At 41.0% G+C, this 21,472-nt stretch overlaps 1 protein-coding gene across 9 annotated transcripts in view; it reads right to left on the minus strand.

The window, feature by feature from the left end:
- Positions 1 to 18,065, minus strand: part of LATS1 (large tumor suppressor kinase 1) — a 47,889-nt gene extending 29,824 nt beyond the window's left edge. For 2 of the 9 annotated variants that reach the window (XM_077896505.1, XM_077896512.1), the window contains exons 1-2: positions 17,836 to 18,063; positions 16,898 to 16,980 (exon numbers count right to left, since the gene is read on the minus strand). The gene's annotated coding sequence lies outside the window, so the exon portion shown is untranslated. Of the gene's footprint in view, positions 1 to 1,427; positions 1,583 to 16,897; positions 16,981 to 17,835 lie in introns of all 9 variants that reach the window. The other 7 variants (XM_077896489.1, XM_077896493.1, XM_077896487.1 and 4 more) reach the window with 7 other exon arrangements.
- Between the last annotated feature and the right edge of the window lie 3,407 nt (positions 18,066 to 21,472).

The raw sequence follows: 21,472 nt of genomic DNA on the forward strand, positions 1-21,472 counted from the left end.
ATGCAAGAAAGCCATTTCATGTGACCTGCAACAAGTACTAAAGGTGTTTTCTTTCTATGGAGTACCATGATATCCCACTCATTGCATACTAAGAGCCTGTTATGGGCCGGTGCTAAACAACTTTGCCTACATCCTTATTTAACCATCCCAACAGCCCTGTGGAGCAGGTTTATTGTATCTACCTTGTACATGAGGAAACTGAGGTTTAGAGAGTTTGGGTAAAACAGTTTAGTTTGTAAGTGGTACCACTGGCATGTGAAACATTGCTAATTATCACCTACTAGGAGTCTATTTCTATTCTATTTTTTAAAGTAATCTCTACACCCAATGTGGGGCTTGAACTTACAACCCCAAGATCAAGAGTAACATAGTCAGGGAGCCTGAGTGGCTCAGTTAAGAGTCTGACTCTTGATTTTGGCTCAAGTCATCTCAGGGTTGTGACATCAAGCCCCACGTTCAGCTCTTGCTGGGCATAGAGCCTGCTTGAGATTCTCTCCCTTTCCCCCGCACACATGCTTTCTTTCTCTCTCAAAAAAACAAAAAAGAGTCACATGCTCTACCAACTGAGCCAGCTAGGTGCCCCATTTCTATTCCTATAAATGTAATCACCATTCATGTTACATAAAAAGGTCTATAGACAGATGTAGATACATACATCCTTCTAGTCATTTATGTCTCCGGCTTATGTTACCTTCTCAATGACCCTTTCACTGGTCACTTAGTTATCCTATTTTCTTAATAGTACTTATTACTATCTAAAATTATTTTACTTGTTTAGTTAACTATCTATCTCCCCTCATGACATAAAAGCTCCATGAGAATAGAAGACATTATTTGTCTCATAACCACTGTCTGTTCACTGCTGATATCACAGCCTTACACAGTGAGTACTCAATAAATGTACATGTTGACAAATGAAATAAACGTCTTCTAAACATCCCCAGTTCCTTTAAAATCTATTTGAGAGAGAGCAAGCCAGCGAGGATGAGTGGGAGGGGCAGAAGGAGAGAGAAAGAATCTCAAGCAGACTCCCCACTGAGGTGGAGCCCTACAGCTGGGCTTGATCTCATGACCAATGAGATCAGGACCTGAGCTGAAGGGACACCTGGGTGGCTCAGCCACTGAGTCTGTCTTCGGCTCAGGGCATGATCCCAGAGTACTGGGATCAAGTCCCACATCAAGCTCCCTGCATGGAGCCTGCTTCTCCCACTGCCTGTGTCTCTGCCTCTCTCTCTCTCTCTCTCCATGTGTCTCATGAATAAATAAATAAATAAATTTTCTTAAAAAAAAAAAAAAAGAATTTATTTATTCATGAAAGCCACAGAGAAAGACAGAGAGAGAGGAGCTGAAGCCAAGAGTCAGAGCTTAACTGACTGAGCCACCCAGGTGCCCCTAAATGTTCCCTAATAATAGACAGCTCCAGATACCTGGGTTGCTCAGTGGTTGAGCATCTGCCTTCAGCCCAGGGTGTGATCCTGGGTCCAGAGATCAAGTCCCGTGTCGGGCTCCCTGCGAGAAGGCTGCTTCTTCATCTCCCTAGGTCTCTGCCTCTCTCTGTCCCTCATGAATGAATAAATGAAATCTTTAAAAAAAAATAATAATAGACATGCTCTTCTGGATATACTCTAGTTTGTTAAAATCCTAGAAGTGCTAGAAAATAATGGAGAAACGAAAAAAATTATTCAAGTACCTGTTCTATTTATTTTAGCAATGTGAACTTGGGTATTTATTTCCCTGAAAAGCTGTCTCCTGAGGCATAAAATGGTTGGAATAACAAGATTTATCTTAAGCCCTGAATAAGGATTACGAGGAACAATGCAATATAGCTAATAGTTTGAGGATGAAGGATGCTCCCTGCAACACCATCTATAATGGCAAAGCATGATATCAATCTAGATGCTCATCAGTAATTCTCTGAGCAACTGACAGCACATCTATATGTGATAAAACAGATGTTAAAAAGAATGATGTAATTCTATCTATATGTACTAACACAAGAACAGGTACCCATAACACACTCTTAAGTGAAACGGGCAAGTTTCAAAGCACTACAGATAAAATAAAGCCATTTCCTACTTTAAAATTAGATTATTATGATGGTTGTATAGTTCTGAAATATACAACTCTGAAGAACCACTGAATTGTATACTTTAAATGAGTAAATTTTATGGTACATAAATTACATCTCAGAATGTTACAAATACTTTTTGGGGGGACCTGGGTAGTTCAGTTGGTTAACTGTCCAACTCTTGATTTCGGCTTAGGTCATGATCTTAGGATCATAAGAGTGAGCCCCATGCCAGGCTCTGTACTGGGCATGGAGTTTGCTTAAGATTCTCTCTGTCCCTCTCCCTTTCTTCCCCCCTCCCACTTTAAAAACAACAACAACAACAAAAAAACCACTGTATTTTTGAAAATTATGTTTATGGATGTTAATTATATATACACATACACAACTGTTTCCAGCAGGCCTGAAAAAGGTTGAAGTCCTAAAGCAGATATCAGAGGCATGGTTTTCTGATGACTTTGCCTCAATAATCAGTATTTTTGTGGTACACTTCTTAGTTAAGATCTTAGTTATGATCAATCCAATTCTACTTGACAAGCAGTCCAGATTTCTCCATTTTTTAAAAACAAAAATGATCAACTCTGTCATTATGTTGCCAAAAATTACACATATTCTGTCTACAACATGACCCAATCTACTGATAATTACTTCATAAATGAAATTTCTTAATTCTTACACTTTTATGAAGAAAGCAGGTCCCTAATGTTTTCCCTACACCTTCCCAAAATATTAATACCTTTACTAATGGAATTTTTCTAGGTTTAACACTTAGCTCATCAGTCTAAAATTTACAGAATTCCCCTTCTTGCTCGTTCTGAAAGTGAAGATGCTTTCCATGTCCAGTTCTGCAATCTATCATTTCTCCACAATCAAGGATTAACAATAGTGGTTGTGCAATGCCATGTATCAATTCTCTCAATATCTGAGTTACATTTCATTCACAACACCTAAGCATTCCTTTAATACCTCATTTATTTTGGGGGCACCTGAGCGGCTGAGTGGTTGAGCATCTGCCTTTGGCTCAGATCATGATCTTGAGGTCTGAGGATCGAATCCCACATTGGGCTCCCTGTAGGGAGCCTGCTTCTCCCTCTGCCTGTGTTTCTGCCTCTCTCTTTCTGTCTCTCATGAATAAATAAATAAAATCTTAAAAAAAAAAAAAACTCATTTATTTTGGGTTTCAGCTCCAAGTTTAGTATCACTTTACTATTTTATCATTTTCAAAATCATTCTCCTTGATAGAGAGGAAAAAAAACCAAAATAAGCATAATTAATTTTTCTCTGTCAATATATAGCATTTTCTTTCATTCTGAACATAGAACCTGGTAAACAGTAAGCAGTGCAAAAATATCTGCTGAACTAATAAATGCACAGTGACCTATCCCTTTTTTTCACTCTTAAAAAACTATAATCTTGGGACACCTTGGGTGGCTCAGCAGTTGAGTGTCTGCCTTTGGCTCAGGGCATGATCCCAGGGTCCTGGGATCAAGTCCCACAGTCAGGTTCCCCTTGAGGAGTTGGCTTCTCCCTCTGCCTGTGTCTCTGCATCTTTCTGTGTCTCTTATGAATAAATAAATTCTTTAAAAATAAAATAAAATCTTAAAAAGACTATATCTTAGTTTTTTTCTAATTATACAAAGGGACATCCTTATTGAAAAACTTAAATATTACATAGTTATGTAAAGAGAAATCCATTCTCTGTTGCATATACACACTCACAATATAATATTACTCAGCCATAAAAAAAGAATGAGATCTTGTCATTTGTGACAACATGGATAGATCTGGAGGGTATTACACTAAATGAAATAAGTCAAAGACAAAGACAAATACCATATGATTTCACTTATATGTGGAATCTAAAAAATAAGTGAATAAACAAAGCCCCAAAACAAACCTATAAACACAGAGAAGAAACTGATGGTTGTCAGAGGGGTGGGGACAGGGAACGGGCAAAATGAGTGAAGAGTGGGAGGTATAGCCCTCCAGTTAGGGAGTGTGGAAGCCAACAGAATGTGTAAGCCATTGAGATGAAAGCAACAGATATGCAATATCATGCAATATCAGTGGTATTGCAATGGTATTATATGGAGACAGATAGTAGCTACATTATAGTAAGCAATGCATAACAGAGTTATCAGAGTAGTGTATCTGAAACTAATGGAACACTGTATATCAACTCTATTTTAATTAAAATAATTTTTAAATATGGTATATTCTAACATTACTACTAATCAAAATGGGATCACAAAATGTAACATCATTCTTTTACATAATATGTGAATTTATAAGAAGAGAATGCTGTTTTGCCCAAACTTATCTGACCAAAGAACTTTTTTTCTTTTTTCCCTCAGAGCATTTCATGAGATTCATTTCTATGGAATACATTTTAGAAAATGCTGGGCCAGTCATTCTATGCTATATTCTATAACTCTGTACTTGAATAATGTAATTTCTAATGCTGCTAACATCTGGGTGTACAATGGTCCAGAAATGACTGAGTTCTGGTATATGTGTGATAATATGTTTTAAGTTAAAATAAATGAAAAGTTAGTCTATGCTTATCTCTTTGATCTACGTGTTGAAACACTTAGGAATAAAATAGGATATCTGGAATTTTATTTATAATTTGGATTGGTGGTGAAGTGGATAAAGATAGAGATGAGAGGGATCCCTGGGTGGCGCAGCGGTTTGGCGCCTGTCTTTGGCTCAGGGCGCGATCCTGGAGACCTGGGATCGAATCCCACGTCGGGCTCCCGGTGCATGGGGCCTGCTTCTCCCTCTGCCTGTGTCTCTGCCTCTCTCTCTCTCTCTGTGATTATCATAAATAAATTAAAAAAAAATTTAAAAGATAGAGATGAGAAATAGAAGCTGATGACTATTGTAGCTGGGTGGTGGGCACATGAAAGTTCATCATACTATCCCCCTTTGGGTGTGCTTGAAAATTTCCAAAACAGAAAGTTAACAACTAAAAAAAAGAAAAGGAAATGACTACAATGCTCTGGATCCTGAAATGGTTCTGCAGCAAATTGTTATGATTCAAATACAAAACACACAAAGAACACACAGGATTTCGTTAATTTAAAGGAACCATTAATTCCATGCAACCTCATTTCAACATTAGCTTCTCAGGGGAAATAACATTATATCTATTGTTTTTTTAAGATTTTATTTATTTTAGAGAGGGAGAGAGAGCACAAACAAAACAAGAGGGACAGAGGGAAAGGGAGAGAGAATCTCAAGTAGACTCCATGCTGAGCAAGTAAGGGAGGGGCTTGATCTTATGACCCTGAGATCATGACTTGAGATGAAACCAACAGTCAGACACTCATCCAACTGTGCCACCCGAGCGCTCCAAAACACTGCATTTAAGGTTTCAAAAGATAATCCATATTATCTGATTTCAGTAATGATGAAATGGAGGAAATGTGGCATATCTTTATCCAATTGCTCTTGATAAATCCTGTCCCAAAGACTGTGTTTATATACTGCCCTCTACTTCTCAAATTTGTTCTGGTCAAAGCCCTATAAGTTGATGTAATGTATCAATTCTGGGTTGAGGCAGTTAAAAGTCAGTGCTTCTCCATCTCTCTTTCTGCTACCATGACAATATTGGTCAGATTTTGAGATAGTAGCTTCACAGCATGGAGGGAATATGGGTTCCTAAGTCATTGAATGGCTTACTATTGAACCCCAATGGCAAAGGAAGACAGGAATCTCTGTTGTGTTATACCATTGATATTCTGTAGTATTACCACAAAACAGTCTAATATTATTGTGGAAATAAAGATCCTGCAAGGAGCACTTGGGTGGCTCCATCAGTTAAGCATCTGACTCTTGAACTCAGGGTCATGAATTTGAGCCCCTGCACTGGGCTCCATGCTAGGTGTGGAGTCTACTTTAAATTTTTTAAAAAATAAACAAACAAACAAATACCACCCCAAATAAGCAGAGTCTATTTATTAAGAACTTGTCATATCAAGAGAGTGAGCCAGCCACCATCTCTTTGGCAGAGATTCAAAGGCAGGCAGGGGAATAGAAAAGCTTTAAATTGAATAAAAGGGAAGACATCAGGTATGCTCTGCCACAAGGAACCTGGAGGCATCCTGTGTGATTGGCTGGAGGGTATATTTGTCTTTCCCTGGTTGGTCCTGAGTCAGAAGTTGGCAGTTACTGACCAAGACCTGGCCATTTGGGCCTACTGCCACTGAGGCTTTGGGTCACAGTTCTATTTTCATATATGATCTGGCCATTGTCTATTTGCTATTTAGTCTTTCATCCTAATACAGAAATTGGTCCCTAGAAGTGACCCTAATATAGTATTGACTTAGTAGTTGGGCAAAGGGCTTCAAGGAAAGTGATCCCGGGAGCTGGAAAAAATGAAGAATCATGTTTTACAGTGGCAAAATATTTGATAAAGTGCTGCCTGTTGTAACTTACAAGGTGATAAAAGAGTCTACTGAATTTGTAGTTCTATAAAGAGAGTTTAAAGAGAATCTTAGAAGTATATGTTAGCTGCTATTGGGTATTTGGCAAACTATTTTAAATAAGGGGTAAGGTCAGGAAAGCAGCTGATTTCCAAGCAGAAAGAAAAGGAATGGACAGAATTCAGAAATTTAAAGTCTTGCAGGGTTGGAATGCAGCTTGCTTCAAGACTCCAAATAGGAAGAGATGGCATTAAAAGGCTGAGCACAGATGCCCACTGGCATTTCTCAGCTAAGGCACCTCAGCGGTAAAACTGACACTAAAGGGATAGCTGCCCCTCAAATAACTGAGTAGAGAATTGGGAGCTCCTGAATCTCTGGATGAGTTTACTAACACCTGTGAATATGGTTATCGACACATGGAATTGACTGGAACTAAATACATCAGAGGCTTGCTAACTTTGAGAAAATAATTATGTTAAATTTTTTTTTTTTTTTTATACCACTCAAGCTCAGAATAAAAAAGCCTTGGACTATTCACAATTTAAATCCTTTGGGTTCCCAACTTCCATGAACCATAATCTAGATGAGAAAGATTTGCACCTTCCAAAGAGAGACTATTCCCCCAAAATTCACACTTCCATTTGTGGCCAAGGATGATAATAGAAAAAGAACTCTCAGGAGATTCTTAGAGGGAACAAAGGCCAAGGGTCACAGAAAATAATGAATGAGGGAAGGGGAAAATCCCCTCCCTCCAAGGCTGGTTGTTTTCACAGACCTGCCTATGGAGATTTCAAAACTATTATAGATCAGCAATTGCTGCTATTTCCTATTCTTCTCCTTTTCTAACAGTAGTGCTTTTCACAACCCTGCCATTCTTGTTATACCACTGTGTACTGTGGTGAGTGAATGAGAGGGGGATGGAGAGGAGGACAAAGAGTGAGAGCAAAAATAACTGAACAGGTCTCTGGACCAAGAGGAACCATATTTGTACCTGAAGGGGAGATTACTGGACATATGGACCACCAGGCCTGTGAATCTAGCTACTGTTGCTTAGAGCCCAATATAGCAGCAAAAGAATAATGTAGTACTATGAACATCTTTAAACAATAAGCACAGGGTAGCCTGGATGGCTCAGCGGTTTGGCGCCACCCTCAGCCCGGGATATGATCCTGGAGACCAGGGATCAAATCCCATGTCGGGCTCCCTGCATGGAGCCTGCTTCTCCCTCTGCCTGTGTCTCTGCCTCTTTCTCTGTGTCTGTCATAAATAAATAAACAAAATCTTTAAAAAAATAAAAAATATGAAAAATAACCACAGTGTTTTGATTCTAAGATACATACTTTTCCATATTCTAGTATTTCTGAAATTGAGTATATCCTAAAGTCAATATTTATTTATTTTTAAAGATTTTTAAATTTATTTTTATTTATTTTTTAAAAGATTTTATTTATTTATTCATGAGAGACACAGAGAGAAACAGAGAGGCAGAGACACAGGCAGAGGGAGAAGCAGGCTCATGCAGGGAGCCTGACACAGGACTCGACCCCGGGTCTCCAGGATCACACCCTGGGCCGATGGTAGCACTAAACCACTGAACCACCTGGGTAGGTTCAAAAAAAAAAAAAAAAAAAAAGGTAGACTCCATGCCAGCATGATGCCCAATGCAGGGCTTGAACTCATGACCCTGTAATCAAACACCTGAGCTGAGATCAAGAGTTGGACACTTAGGGCAGCCCAGGTGGCTGAGCGGTTTAGCGCCGCCTTCAGCCCAGGGTGTGATCCTGGGGATCCAGGATCAAGTCCCACGTTGGGCTCCCTGCATGGAGCCTGCTTCTCCCCCTGCCTGTGTCTCTGCCTTTCTCTCTCTGTGTCTCTCATGAATAAATAAATTTTAAAAAATCTTAAAAAAAAAAAGAGTTGTACACTTAATCAACTGAGCTACCCAGGAGCCTCAAACTGTATTCTTTTCATTCTTTCTTTTTTTTTTTTTTTTTAAGATTTTATTTATTTATTCATGAGAGACAGAGAGAGGGGCAGAGTCACAGGCAGAGGGAGAAGCAGGCTCCCTGCAAGGAGGCTGATATGGGACTCCATCCCAGACCCCAGGTTCATGCCCTGAGCCGAAGGCAGATACCCAACCGCTGAGCCACCCAGGCGTTCCTCCAACTGTGTTATTCTCATTGGCAGTTCCACATATAGTTGAATCTAGACCCTTGATTAGTGGTCAAAGTGTCTTCAAAAAGATTCTACTATGGGGGCACCTGGGTGGCTCAGTTGGTTAAGTGTCTGCCTTTGGCTTGGGTCCTGAGATTGAGCCCTGCATTGAGCTCCCTGCTCAGCTGGGAATCTGCTTCTCCCTCTCCTTCTGCCCCTCCCCATGCTGTGCTCTCTCTCTCTCTCACTCCCTCAAATAAATAAATCTTAAAAAAAGAAAAAAGAAAAAAAGTAACTATAAAAAACTATGTTTCTTTTTCTTTCCCTGGAAGAAATAAGACCATTCAACTTTATCTTTTTATTTTATTTTTATTTTTTTTCAACTTTATCTTTTTTAATAACTATATATTGAATTACATGATATATGTACCATAATTTATCCCCTACTCATGGGCATTTAGGTTGTTTACAATTTTTGCTATTATAATGTTTCAAACACTGGTAACTGTAGTTGTATAGATAATATTCTAGTTCTGAGGATGGATGGTGAGTTCCTGACTGTTCTTTTTATTATGATCATAGCTTACACATATATAATATACTCCTTATAAATATCAAAATTAGTTCATTAAAAAAATGTGACAATAAAATTGTTAAGCACACATTGTTGAGCAATTCCCTTACGATAAATTCCCAGAGGGGGAATCCCTGGGTGGCTCACTGGTTTAGCGCCTGCCTTTGGCCCAGGGTATGATCCTGGAGTCCTGGGATCCAGTCCCACGTCGGGCTCCTTGCATGGAGCCTGCTTCTCCCTCTGCCTGTGTCTCTGCCTCTCTGTGTGTGTGTGTCTTTCATGAATAAATAAATAAAATCTTTAAAAAAAATTTTTAAAAAAGATAAATTCCCAGAGGGACGCCTGGGTGGCTCAGCAGTTGAGCATCTGCCTTTGACTCAGGCTGTGATTCTAGAGTCCCAGGATCAAGTCCCACATCGGGCTTCCAGCAGGAAGCCTGCTTCTCCCTCTGCCTATGTCTCTGCCTCTTTCTCCCAGAGGGGCACTGGGTGGCTTAGTCGGTTAAGTGTCCAACTCTTGATCTCAGCTCAGGTCTTGATGTCAGAGTATGAGTTCAAGCCCCACGTTGGGCTCCACAGTGGGCATAGAAACTATTTTAAAATAATAATAATAAAAATAAAATAAAAATAAATTCCTAGAACTGGAATACTGAGTCAAAGAGAATGCATATGACTAGTTTTATTTGGCTTCCTTTTATTATGCTTCAGATATTGTGTTTTGTTTTGAACAAACTGAAGGTCTATGGCAACCTTGCCTTGAACAAGTCTATCGACACTTTTCCAACATTTGCTCACTTTGTGTCTCTGTGCCATATTTTGGTAATTCTTAAAGTATTTCAAAGCTTTTCATTATTATTATATTTATTATGGTGATCTGTGATCAGTGATCTCTGATGTTATTACTGTTATTGATTTGGTGCATCACGAACTGCACCCATACAAGACAGCAGACTTGGTAAATGTTGCTGTGTTCTGACTGCTCCACTGACCAGCCATTCCTCCATCTCCTCTGGCATCCCTTTTCCCTGAGACACAACAATATTGAAATTAGACCAATTAATAACCCTATAATGGCCTCTAAATGTTCAAGTGAGGGACAGCCCTGGTGGCTCAGAGGTTTAGTGCTGCCTTCAGCCCAGGGCCTGATCCTGGAGACCCAGGATCAAGTCCCACATCGGGCTCCCTGCATGGAGCCTACTTCTCCCTCTGTCTGTGTCTCTGTTTCTCTCTGTGTGTCTCTCATGAATAAATAAATAAAAATTTATTTAAAAAAAATGTTGGGTAGCCCTGACGGCGCAGCGGTTTAGTGCCGCCTGCAGCCCGGGGTGTGATCCTGGAGACCCGGGATGGAGTCCCACATCGGGCTTCCTGCATGGAGCCTGCTTCTCCCTCTGCCTGTGTCTCTGCCTCTCTCTCGCTCTCTCTGAATGAATAAATAAATAAATCTTTAAAAAAAATAAAAATAAAAAATAAAAAAAATGTTCAAGTGAAAGGAAGAGTTGCAGAGATTTCTTGCCAATTAAACTTAGTGAGGAAGGCATGTCAAAAGCTGACAGGCCAAAAGCTAGGCCTCTTGTGCCATTCAGCTAAGTTGTAAAAGCAAAAGAAAAGTGCCCCCCCCCCTTTTAAGATTTATATATGTTTTTATTTTTATTTTTTTAAGATTATTTATTTATTTACTCATGAGAGAGACACACACACAGAGAAGCAGAGACACAGGCAGAGGGAGAAGCAGGCTCCATGCAAGGAGCCTGACGTGGGACTCGATCCTGGGACTCCAGGGTCACGCCCCAGGCTGAAGGCAGGCGCTAAACCACTGAGCCACCCAGGGATCCGAAGATTTACGTATTTATTTTTATTTTTATTTTTTTTGATTTATCTATTTTAGAGAAAGAGAATGAAAGTACGAGCAATGGGTAGGGGCAGAGGAAGATAATCTTTCAAGCAGACTCTCGCCACTGACAAGGAGCCTGAGGCAGGGCTTGATCCCAGGACCCGTGAGATCATGACCTGAGCCAAAATCAAGATTTGGACACTCAACTGACTAAGACACACAGGCACCCCGGAAAAGTTCTTAAAGGAAATGAAAAGTGCTACTTAAGAGGCACCTGGCTGGCACAGTTGGTAGAACACGTGACTTCTGATCTCAGGGTTGTCTGAGCACCAGGTTAGGTGTAGAGAGTACTTAAAAATAATAATAAATAAAATAAAAGTGCTACTCCAGTGAATGCATGGATAAGAAAGCAAAATACCCTTATTGCTGATATAGAGAAAGTTTCGGTGGTTTGTTAAACAGATCAAACTAGACATGACATTACTTTAAGCCAAAGCCTAATCCAGAGCAAGGCCCTAACTCTTCAATTCTGTGAAGGTTGAAAGGTAAGGAAGGTGGAAGAAAAGTCTGAAGGTAGCAGAGGCAGGTTCTTGAGATTCAAAGAAAAAAGCCATCTCCATAACATAAAAGTACAAGGTGAAACAACTAAGTACTGATGTAGAAGGTGCCCCAAGTTATCCAGAAAACCTAGCTAAGATAATAAAAGTGGTTACACTAAACAACAGATTTCCATTGTAGATGAAACAGACTTTTATTTGAAAAATATGCCATTTAGACCTTTCATTGCTAGAGAGAAGTCAATGCCTGACTCCAAAGCTTCAAATGACAGCCTGACTCTCTTGGTCAAGGCTACTGCAGGTGGTGTCTTTAAAGTGAAGCCAATTTACCGTTCCCAAAATCTTAGGATCCTTAACAATTATGCTAAATATACTCTGCTCTGGTCTAGAAATGTAACAACAAAGCCTGGATGACAGAACATCTGCTTACAACATGGTTTATTGAATATTTTCATTGTTGAGACCTACTGCTTAGAAAAAAAGATTTCGTTCAAAATACTGTTCATTGACAATGTACCTGGTCACCCAAGAACTCTGATGGAGATACACAATGAGATTAATGTTGTTTTCACGCCTGCTAACACAACATCCATTCTGTAGTCCATGGATCAAGGACTCATTTTGACTTTCAAGTCTCATTACTTAAGAAATACACTGTGTAAGGCTATAGCTGCCATAGATAGTGATTCCTCTGATAGATCCCGGCAAAGTAAATTGAAAACCTTCTGGAACTAATTCACCATTCTTTTTTTTTTTTTTTTTTAAGATTTTATTTATCCATTTATGAGAGTCACAGAGAGAGAAAGTCAGAGATACAGGCAGAGGGAGAAGCAGGCTCCATGCAGGGAGACCAACGTGGGACTAGATCCCGGGTTTCCAGGAGCAGACCCTGGGCCGAAGGCGGCGCTAAACCGCTGAGCCACCCGGGCTGCCCCTAATTCACCATTCTAGATGCCATTAAGAATATTCATAATTCATAGGAAGAGGTCAAAATAGCAACATTAATAGGAGTATGGAAGGAGCTGATTCTAACCCTCATGGATGATTTTCAGTGGAGGAAGTAATACAGATGTAGTGGCAACCTCATGAAAAAACTTTAATAGATGAGGAGTTGCTTCTTATGGATAAACAACGTAAATATCTTAAGATGGAATCTACTGCTGGTGAACATGTTGCAAAGACTGCTGAAATGCAAAGGATTTAGAACATTACATAAACTTAATTGAGTTTCTTAATTTATTTTATTTTATTTTTTTTAAATATTTTTTTTAAATTTTTATTTATTTAATTATGATAGTCACAGAGAGAGAGAGAGGCAGAGACACAGGCAGAGGGAGAAGCAGGCTCCATGCACCAGGAGCCTGATATGGGATTCGATCCCGGGTCTCCAGGATCGCGCCCTGGGCCAAAGGCAGGCACCAAACCGCTGCACCACCCAGGGATCCCGAGTTTCTTAATTTAGATGAGAAAGCAGTGGCAAGCTTTGAGAGGATTGGGTCCAATATTGAAAGTTCTACTGTAGGTAAAATGCTACCAAAGTACTTCGCATGCTACAGAGAAATCATTCATGAAAGGAAGAGTCAATTGATACAGCAGACCTCACTGCTCTTATTTTAAGAAACTGCCCCTGCCACCCTAATCAGTCAGCAGCCATCAACATGGAGGCAAGACCTTCCACCAGCAAAAAGATTATCCCTTGCTAAAAGCTCAGATGAGGGTTAGCATTTTTCAGCAATAACGTATTTTTTAATTAAGGTATATAGTCTTTTTAGACATAATGGTATTACACTATCAATAGTCTATAGTATAGTGTAAACATATCTTTTATATGCACTGGGAAACCAAAAAATTCATTTGACTCACTTTATTCTAATATTTGTTCTACTGTAGTGGTTTGGAACTAAACCCGCAATATCTCCAAGGTATGCCTGTATTTAAAATCCTGACATTTGAATAGTTAAAATACACAAGAAACAACAAATGTTGGCAAGGATGCAGAAAAACAGGAACCCTCTTGCACTGCTGATGGGAAAGCAAACTGGCACAGCCACTGTGGCTAACGGTATGGAAATTCCTCAGGATCCCTGGGTGGCTCAGCAGTTTAGTGCCTGCCTTTAGCCTGGGGCATGATCCTGGAGACCTGGGATCCAGTCCCACATCGGGCTCCCTGCATGGAGCCTGCTTCTCCCTCTGCCTGTGTCTCTGCCTCTCTTTCTCTCTGTGTCTCTCATGAATAAATAAAAATAAAATCTTAAAAAGAAAAAAAAGAAATTCCTCAAAAAGTTAAAAATAGAACTACCCTTGGATCCAGTAATTGCACTACTGCACATTTACCCCAAAAATACAAAAACACTAATTCAAGAAGATCTATGCACCCCTATGTTTATAGCAGCATTATTTATAATAGCCAACTGGAAGCAGCCCAAGCATCCATCAATAAAAATAAATGATATGCAGTGAATAAAGAATATGCATGAATAAAGAATATGCAGTGCACACAAACACATTGGAATATTATTCAGCCATAAAAAGGAATGAAATCTTGACAACTGCAAGGACATGGATGGAGCTAAATAAGGCTAAGTGAAATAAGTCAGAGAAAGACAAATACCATATGATTTCACTCACATGTGGAATTTAAGAACAAAACAAATGAGCAAAGGTAAAAAAAGGAGACTGAGAGAGGCAAACCAAGAAAAAGACCCTAATTATAGAGAACTGGTGGTTACCAGAGGGGAGGTGGGGAAATTGGTAAAATAGGTGATGGGAATTAAGGAGTATACATGTTGTGATGAGGACTGGATGATGTATGGAATTGTTGAATCACTACATTATATACCCAAAATATAATAGTGTATGTTAACTATCCTGGAGTTTAAAATAAAACACAATTTTTGAAAAAGGAAAAAAAATAAAAAATAAAATAAAATTCTGACACTTATGGTCAGATTGCCTTCCAGAAAGGTGTACTAATTTACAATTCCTCCAATCAATAAAGTATGGTCGACACTGATTAACAAATCTTAGTAATCTTTGCTAATTGCAAATGTGAATATTCAAATTAGTAGAGTTTTTAAAAGAACTGTTCAAAGCAAAATAGCTGACCGCTAACTCATGTTACACTGATGCCAGATTAATCTTCCTAATAAATAGTTGTGATCATGTCACTTTCGTCCTCCAGAACCCTCAATGATTCCTTTAAATTAGTGGTTAAAGAGCTCTGGAGTCAAACTGCAGGGTATCCCAGTTCTACCACTAACTGGCTGTGTAATCTTGGCAAGTTGTGCCTCAGTTTCTCCATCTTCAAATGTAGGCAATAATGGTCCTGCTCAAAATACAGTTTAATACAGTTAACCCTTAAATAACACAGGGGTTAGGAGTGCTGACCCTCTGTGCAGTTAAAAATCTGAATATAACTTTTGACTCCCCCAAAACTTAACCATTAATAGTCTACTGTTGACTAGAAGCCTCACTGATAACATAAATACTGTTAACATATATTTTGTATAGGTATTATATACTCCGTATTCTTACAACAAAGCCTATACTTTTCTTAGTTTTTTTTTTTCCAGTATTTCTAGGTTATACTGTTCATCTGTGAGTTTTTTTCAAATTGCAACAAATCTCCAAAACTTTTTCCAATATATTCAATGAAAAAATCCATGTATAAGTAGACCCACACACTTCAAATATGTTGTTCAAGGATCAACTGTGCATGTCAAATGTTTAGAATAAATGCTCAACTCAATAAATGTCAGTTATCTTCTTATCTCTTTCCACTATCTTACCCAGACTTTCCCCAATGTACCTTATATTTTAAGCCAAATTACTTGCTCTCGGTTTTCGTACCTTGTGCTTTTCTACCTTCATGTCCTTACTCATCCTGTTTATTCTTCTTGGGAGAGCCCTTGCCATATTTCTTCTTGTAGAAATCATACCCAACCTTTGAGGTGCCACTCATGTGCCATCTGCATGAAGATTCAGATTCAGTCATGTTTGTTATCTTTCTCTGAACTATAAATGCACTTTGTGTGGTCAAACAAAACCTGTTTTTGCCCTAGTCTTAAAGTTGTCAAAAATAAATAAAGTTGTCTCCTTTCTCCTACTAGATCACAGATTCATTGAGAATAGGGTATTTTAAACATGTATCTCCTCCCTCCCCTCCATATACACTCCAGAAGAGGAAATTAATCCAGAGAGATAAACTAGCCTAAGTTCATGCAGCCAGCTGGAGGTCACACTAGAAACAGAATCCACACATCCTGAACTGGCCCAGTGCTCTTCTCATCAGAACCTGCGTCTTAAGTTACCTAAGGTCAAGGATCATGACTCACTCATTCTTTTAAGGAGCATTTAAATTAGTTAGACTGAACAGACAAAACCTCCGTTTCTTTGAAACTTCAGACCTTCATCAAATATGCAAATGTCAGCAAACCCAAACAGTTATTGTAGATATCTTGTCCAACTTAGGGAAAAACCAGGTGCCATTACATAATAAGATTTCAAAGTGCTACCTTGGGTTGAATTAGGTTTATAAAAAAGATGGCCTTTCTCCATGCTTTGAGTCAGTTATGAGAATAGCAACAGTAGTAATATGTATTGTTTCTTTCTTAGCAACATATAGTCTCCATTGTTTGGACAGCAATTTTGACATTTTCTTCAATTTGCTTTCTACAAAGCTGATCGAAAGTGAAAAACACTACTATATTTTATCTTATGCTGAAAAAGGATTGCCATTTATACTTGATAAAAATGTTGTTCAATGACTAAATAACTTTGTAGTCTACAAAAATCCACTAATCTAAATACAGCATCTATAATGAAAATTAACTAGAGTTGGATCTATTCCAAGGGTATATTCATACAGAATAACAAGGATTAGCATTGAAAACAAAGAATCAACCTATAGAAGAAGACAGGGATCATTCCCCACCCCCCAAAGACTGCTACATTTTTTCATACCAAAACAAAACAAAACAAAAAAACATGTATAAGTATTTTTTTTAATTTGAAGAGTGGCAAGTATCTATTCAATAGATACTCAGGCATAGAAAGAATGCGCCTTCGCCAGCATGTGCCGTGATCTAGTTTCTTGCAGCAGCAGCTGATCAGAGGAACACAATGCTACTTCTTTTACTGTTAAATCAGTCAAATTCCTCCACTGCTTTAGAGAACCAACTAGCTCACTTTACCTGCCCATGAACTCATTAAAGAAATCACCTTACATAAATCACAAATGTAGCTATCTTAGCAGAGAACATTCATACCAATGATAATATCCTACCTTTTCTTCCTCATGAACGAAATCTGATAAAGATTTTTAATCTTCAATCAATAATCCATAAAGGTCTGACAAGCTTCATGATCCTGGGTGAAGCGACATAATTATTTGTGTGTGAGACTGTTATTTATTTACTTATTTCTCACTAGATGCATGAATAACTTCTACACAATTATATATATTTTAACTCATTGTAACGTACGGGGCGACAAACATTAAACTTTATTTCCTGGGAGAATAACTTTAATTGGAGAAGTCAGAGAACCGGGTTAAATCCAATCACCCGAGAGGGATTCTTTGCCATACAAGTTCTTTTTTGAAGTTACAACAAATAATACTCCTTTCCTTTTCTTTTCTTCGGTTTATTTAAGTACACATTCCCACTCCATAAAAAAAAACGCCTCCAACCCTCTGACCTCTCCCAACTATGCACAGTAGGCTGGCATTACAGTGGACTGGAAATAGAAATTGCCAGGCTTTCTTCAAGGTGAGTCCAGGATTGAGTCCCAGACTCTGGGATGCAAACAACTGCGGCTCGTCCACTGCGATGGTCTTTCAGGACCACGGTTCACCTTCCTTCCCTCCTTCCTCCCTGAACACTGACGCGTCCGCGTTGGGGATGGGGTGCGAGCGGGGCCAGCGCGCCCGGGGCCTCCAGCAAGGGAGGCTCCCCGCAGCCTAACGTGCCCTTCCGAGGCCGCAGCGCCTGCGGCTCTTCCTTCAGCCCCGGGCGCGGCCAACCCTCGCTTCCCCAGGGCAGGGCTCAGCTCAGGTCCATGCAACCAGCCAAATCAGGCCCGCACCGGGCCGCCCCGGCCCGCCCGCAGCAGCCCCTGGACCCCCGCCAGCGGGGCTGGGCGTGGGCCCCGGCGGCCACCGCCCCGCCAACTCGGGCTCGGGAGGAGAGGGCGCCCCACCCGCTACGCCGGCCCCGGACCTACCTGCAGGGGAGAGCGGGGCTCCTGGACAGCGGCCACGGGCCCGAGAGCGGGCGCGCCGGCGGCCGGAGCCCGGCCCAGGGACCCCGGGTATCCCCGGCGGGGCGGGGCGGGGCGGGGAGAGACGCCGGCGGGCTGCCGCGGGCCAGCGCGGCCCGTCGCGGGGGTCGCGGGGACCTGGCTCTCCCCTCAGCACCAGTCCGCCGCCGCCGCCGCCATTTTGCCTTCCACTCGGTGTCGCCGCCGCCGCACTCCGCCGCAGGTTTCCCGGATGTGGGCATTTCCCGGCGTCGCTTGCGCGGGGGCCGAGGACTGGGGGCTTCAGTCCGCCGGGCCGCCTGCAGCCGCCGCCCTGCGCGGGCGCCCTCCCCCCGGCGTGTGGGCGAGCGTCGCCCCGGTCGCCCCGGTCGCCCCGGACGCCCCGCGTCGCCCCCGCCTGGCGCGGCCCAGGTGACTCGCCGGGGTCGCGCCATCAGGCTCTCCCCTTCCAAGGCCACTCATTTCAGCCTCTCTCTTAATTGGGCTCCTTCTGTGCACGGGTAGAAAAGAAGACGCGCGTCTCAAAGGAGTTTGATTCTCAGAAGGAAACGGCAGTGAGTTGCTCGGAAACCCCGCCGACGGCACTAGGATCCAGGTTTCTAGAGGCTTGGAAATGAACACTCTTTCCCGGAGTGAAGTCCGTAGTTAAGTATTTGCTGAATCCGCCGGATTCATAGAATCTTGAGCCAGGACAGGGTAACAGCGTTTGGAGATTTTTAACCTGTCAACCGAATCGGTAGAGGGGGAAGTCATTATTGCCACAATGGGAATAACAGTGACTGCCAGAGAGGTTTTATTTCTTGCCAACTTGAATTAGAAGTTTGGGATGGGGGGACGCCTGGGTGGCTCAGTGGTTGAGCGTCTGCCTTCGGCTCAGGGCCTAATCCCGGGGTCCTGAGATCGAGTCCTGCCTCAGCTCCCAGTAGGGAGCCTGCTTCCCCCTCCTCCTATTGCTCTGCCTCTCTCTGTGTGTCTCTCATGGATAAATAAATAAATCTTAAGAAAAAAAAAGGCGTTTGGGATGGGATCATTGGATTTATGATGTTTGAAAGTACCGCCTACCCTTTGTAAAGAGTGCCTTTGCCCAATCTGCCTCTATAAAATATATAGTTAGTAATCTCAAACATCTTTTCTTCTTCTTCTTCTTCTTTTCTTCTTAAAGATTATATTTTTTAAGTAATCCCTACACCCAGCATGGGGCTGGAACTCACCACCTGGAGACCAAGAGTCACAGGTTCCTCCACCAACCGAGCCAGCCAGGAGCCCCTCAAACATCTTTCTTCTGCAGGAGACTAACTAAAAGACTTCTTTTTCAGGTTGTTAAATTAGTTACTGGCCATTGTATCCTGAAGTTCAAATGTGAAAACCTCTTAAAAGATTCCATTCCAGGAGCACTTGGTTGAAATTCTATAAGCACAAGCACAGAGATTGTAGAAGATACAGTGTATGACCCAAGGTGGGTCACATAATAGCCCTGGGGCTTTCATCAACTGCAGGACTAATCTAATATATTCACAGGCCTGCTTGCCCTTTCCAGAAGGATTATATATCTGAGAAAGCATACCTGCCCTCCCCCACATCTTGTGACCTCTGTCACCATCCTGGGAACTTCTTAAGCTCTTCACTTCTAAGCCTCCATAAACTAACTGTTCTGGGGAAATTTCCTAGATAATTCAAGGAGCTCAGTGAATTGCTCTATCTGGGACTAGGAGTTTTAACTCCAAGGAAGCAGGGGGAGAGAAGAGCAGGAATGATCAGGAAAGATGAAGCAATCCCCCAAGATGAAAAGCAGCTGAGACTGGTGTGGGGGTGGAGGTGAAGGAGCAGGAAAATGCTTACTAAGGCTGCTGGATGTCTCTGGCAAGACCTACCACTGCATTTGAAGGGCTTTCTTTGGGAAAACCCTAGCTTCAACCTATTCGACTTTTCAATGCTTCATGGAAATGGGGATTTGGGGTTTAATTTTGCTTTTATTATCAGATACAGGGGCCAAATTTAATGCTTGGTGACTGTAGGAATAGGGGCAGGACACATGGAAGAAGTCTGAAGAGCAATGCGGCCCTGAGAACCTAAGTCCTCCCAGTAACTGAATCTTAAGGGAAAGCTCTAGACTATAAGCAGCCCACACTTAAGGGGTAAAGAATTACATTCTACCTCTTTTTGGGCAGAGAATTTACATAAATTAGTTGGAATTCTGAGATTTGTCTCTTCTCTATTATTTTTTAAGCTTTCATATCAGGCACGCCTGGGTGGCTCAGCAGTTGAATGTCTGCCTCCGGCCCAGGGCGTGATCCTGGCGTCCTGGGATGGGAGTCCCGCATCAGGGTCCCTGCATGGAACCTGCTTCTCCTTCCGCCTGTCTCTGCCTCTCTCTCTCTGTATCTCTCATGAATAAATAAATAAAATCTTTAAAACAAACAAAATTCATATCAGTGTGGATTCATGGATATTTAGTTAATATTTTATTTATTTTGTTGACCAAATTGTTCCAGCTTTGGCCACTGGGAACTCTTCCAGTTGAATTGGCTTATGTCCCTTTGACATACCCCTCCCCTCCCATTCTTATGGGCTTTTAAAATTGTTTTTTAAAACAACTCCCTGAAGGGGCACCTGGATGGCTAAGGCAGGTAAGCATGACTCTTGATCTCAGCTCAGCTGATTTCAAAGTTATGAATTGAACCACTGCACTCGGCTCCATGCTGGGTGTTGGAGCTTACTTAAAAAAATAAATAAATAAAAGAACTTCCTTACTTTCCGACAGTATGTTTCAAGCTATCTTATATATTCCCTGTGCCTCCAAGAAATCCTTGTTCCTTTAATTGGGGAATGGTTATTAGAAACTACATCTGGGTCTAGGTATGCTTGTTACAACTGGAGTATCATTGGTTGTGGACATCTATTGCTAAGAAATTTTAAAATTCAACTTTTTTTTTTTAAGATTTTATTCGCTTATTCATGAGAGACAGAGACAGAGAGCAGAGACATAGAGGGAGAAGCAGGCTCCCCTCAGGGAGCCTGGTGTGGGACCCGATCCCCGAACCCCAGGATCACACCCCAAGCCAAAAGCAGAGCCCAACTGCTGAGCCATCCAGGGGTCCCTAAAATTTAACTTCATTTCATACTCTAAAGGGCTAAAAATCTGTTTTGATGAGCTGCAGCTATTATTTTACAGTCTAGTATTAATTACTTTGGCTTCTTAGGTACTTGGCCTGCACAAAAATTTATTTTTGACAGGTAATACATTTCTGATGACTTTGTTAGGCTTGTCTGTCAGCTCTTGTCCCCTAATGTCTAGTTATGAGTCTCTGGAACTAAACATTAGTTGATTAAAAAACATTTTTTTTCTACCTGACCAGCTATATGGTCAGGTCATTCTACTTCTACCTTCTCATCTCCCCCCTGTGTCTCTGCCTCTCTCTCATGAATAAATAAATGAAATCTTTAAAAAATATATTTAAAAATTATATAAAATAAAAGAATGTTTTCAAATACTATGAAATGGAAGTGTCACAAAGGACAAGAATTTTTCAATTATGCAAAATTTTTGATGGGATAGCTACAGCCAGATGTTTCCCCCTAGCAGCTTTGTGAACAAGATAAA

Source organism: Canis aureus, chromosome 1 (assembly GCF_053574225.1).
Source record: "Canis aureus isolate CA01 chromosome 1, VMU_Caureus_v.1.0, whole genome shotgun sequence".
Classification (NCBI taxonomy): Eukaryota; Metazoa; Chordata; class Mammalia; order Carnivora; family Canidae; genus Canis; species Canis aureus.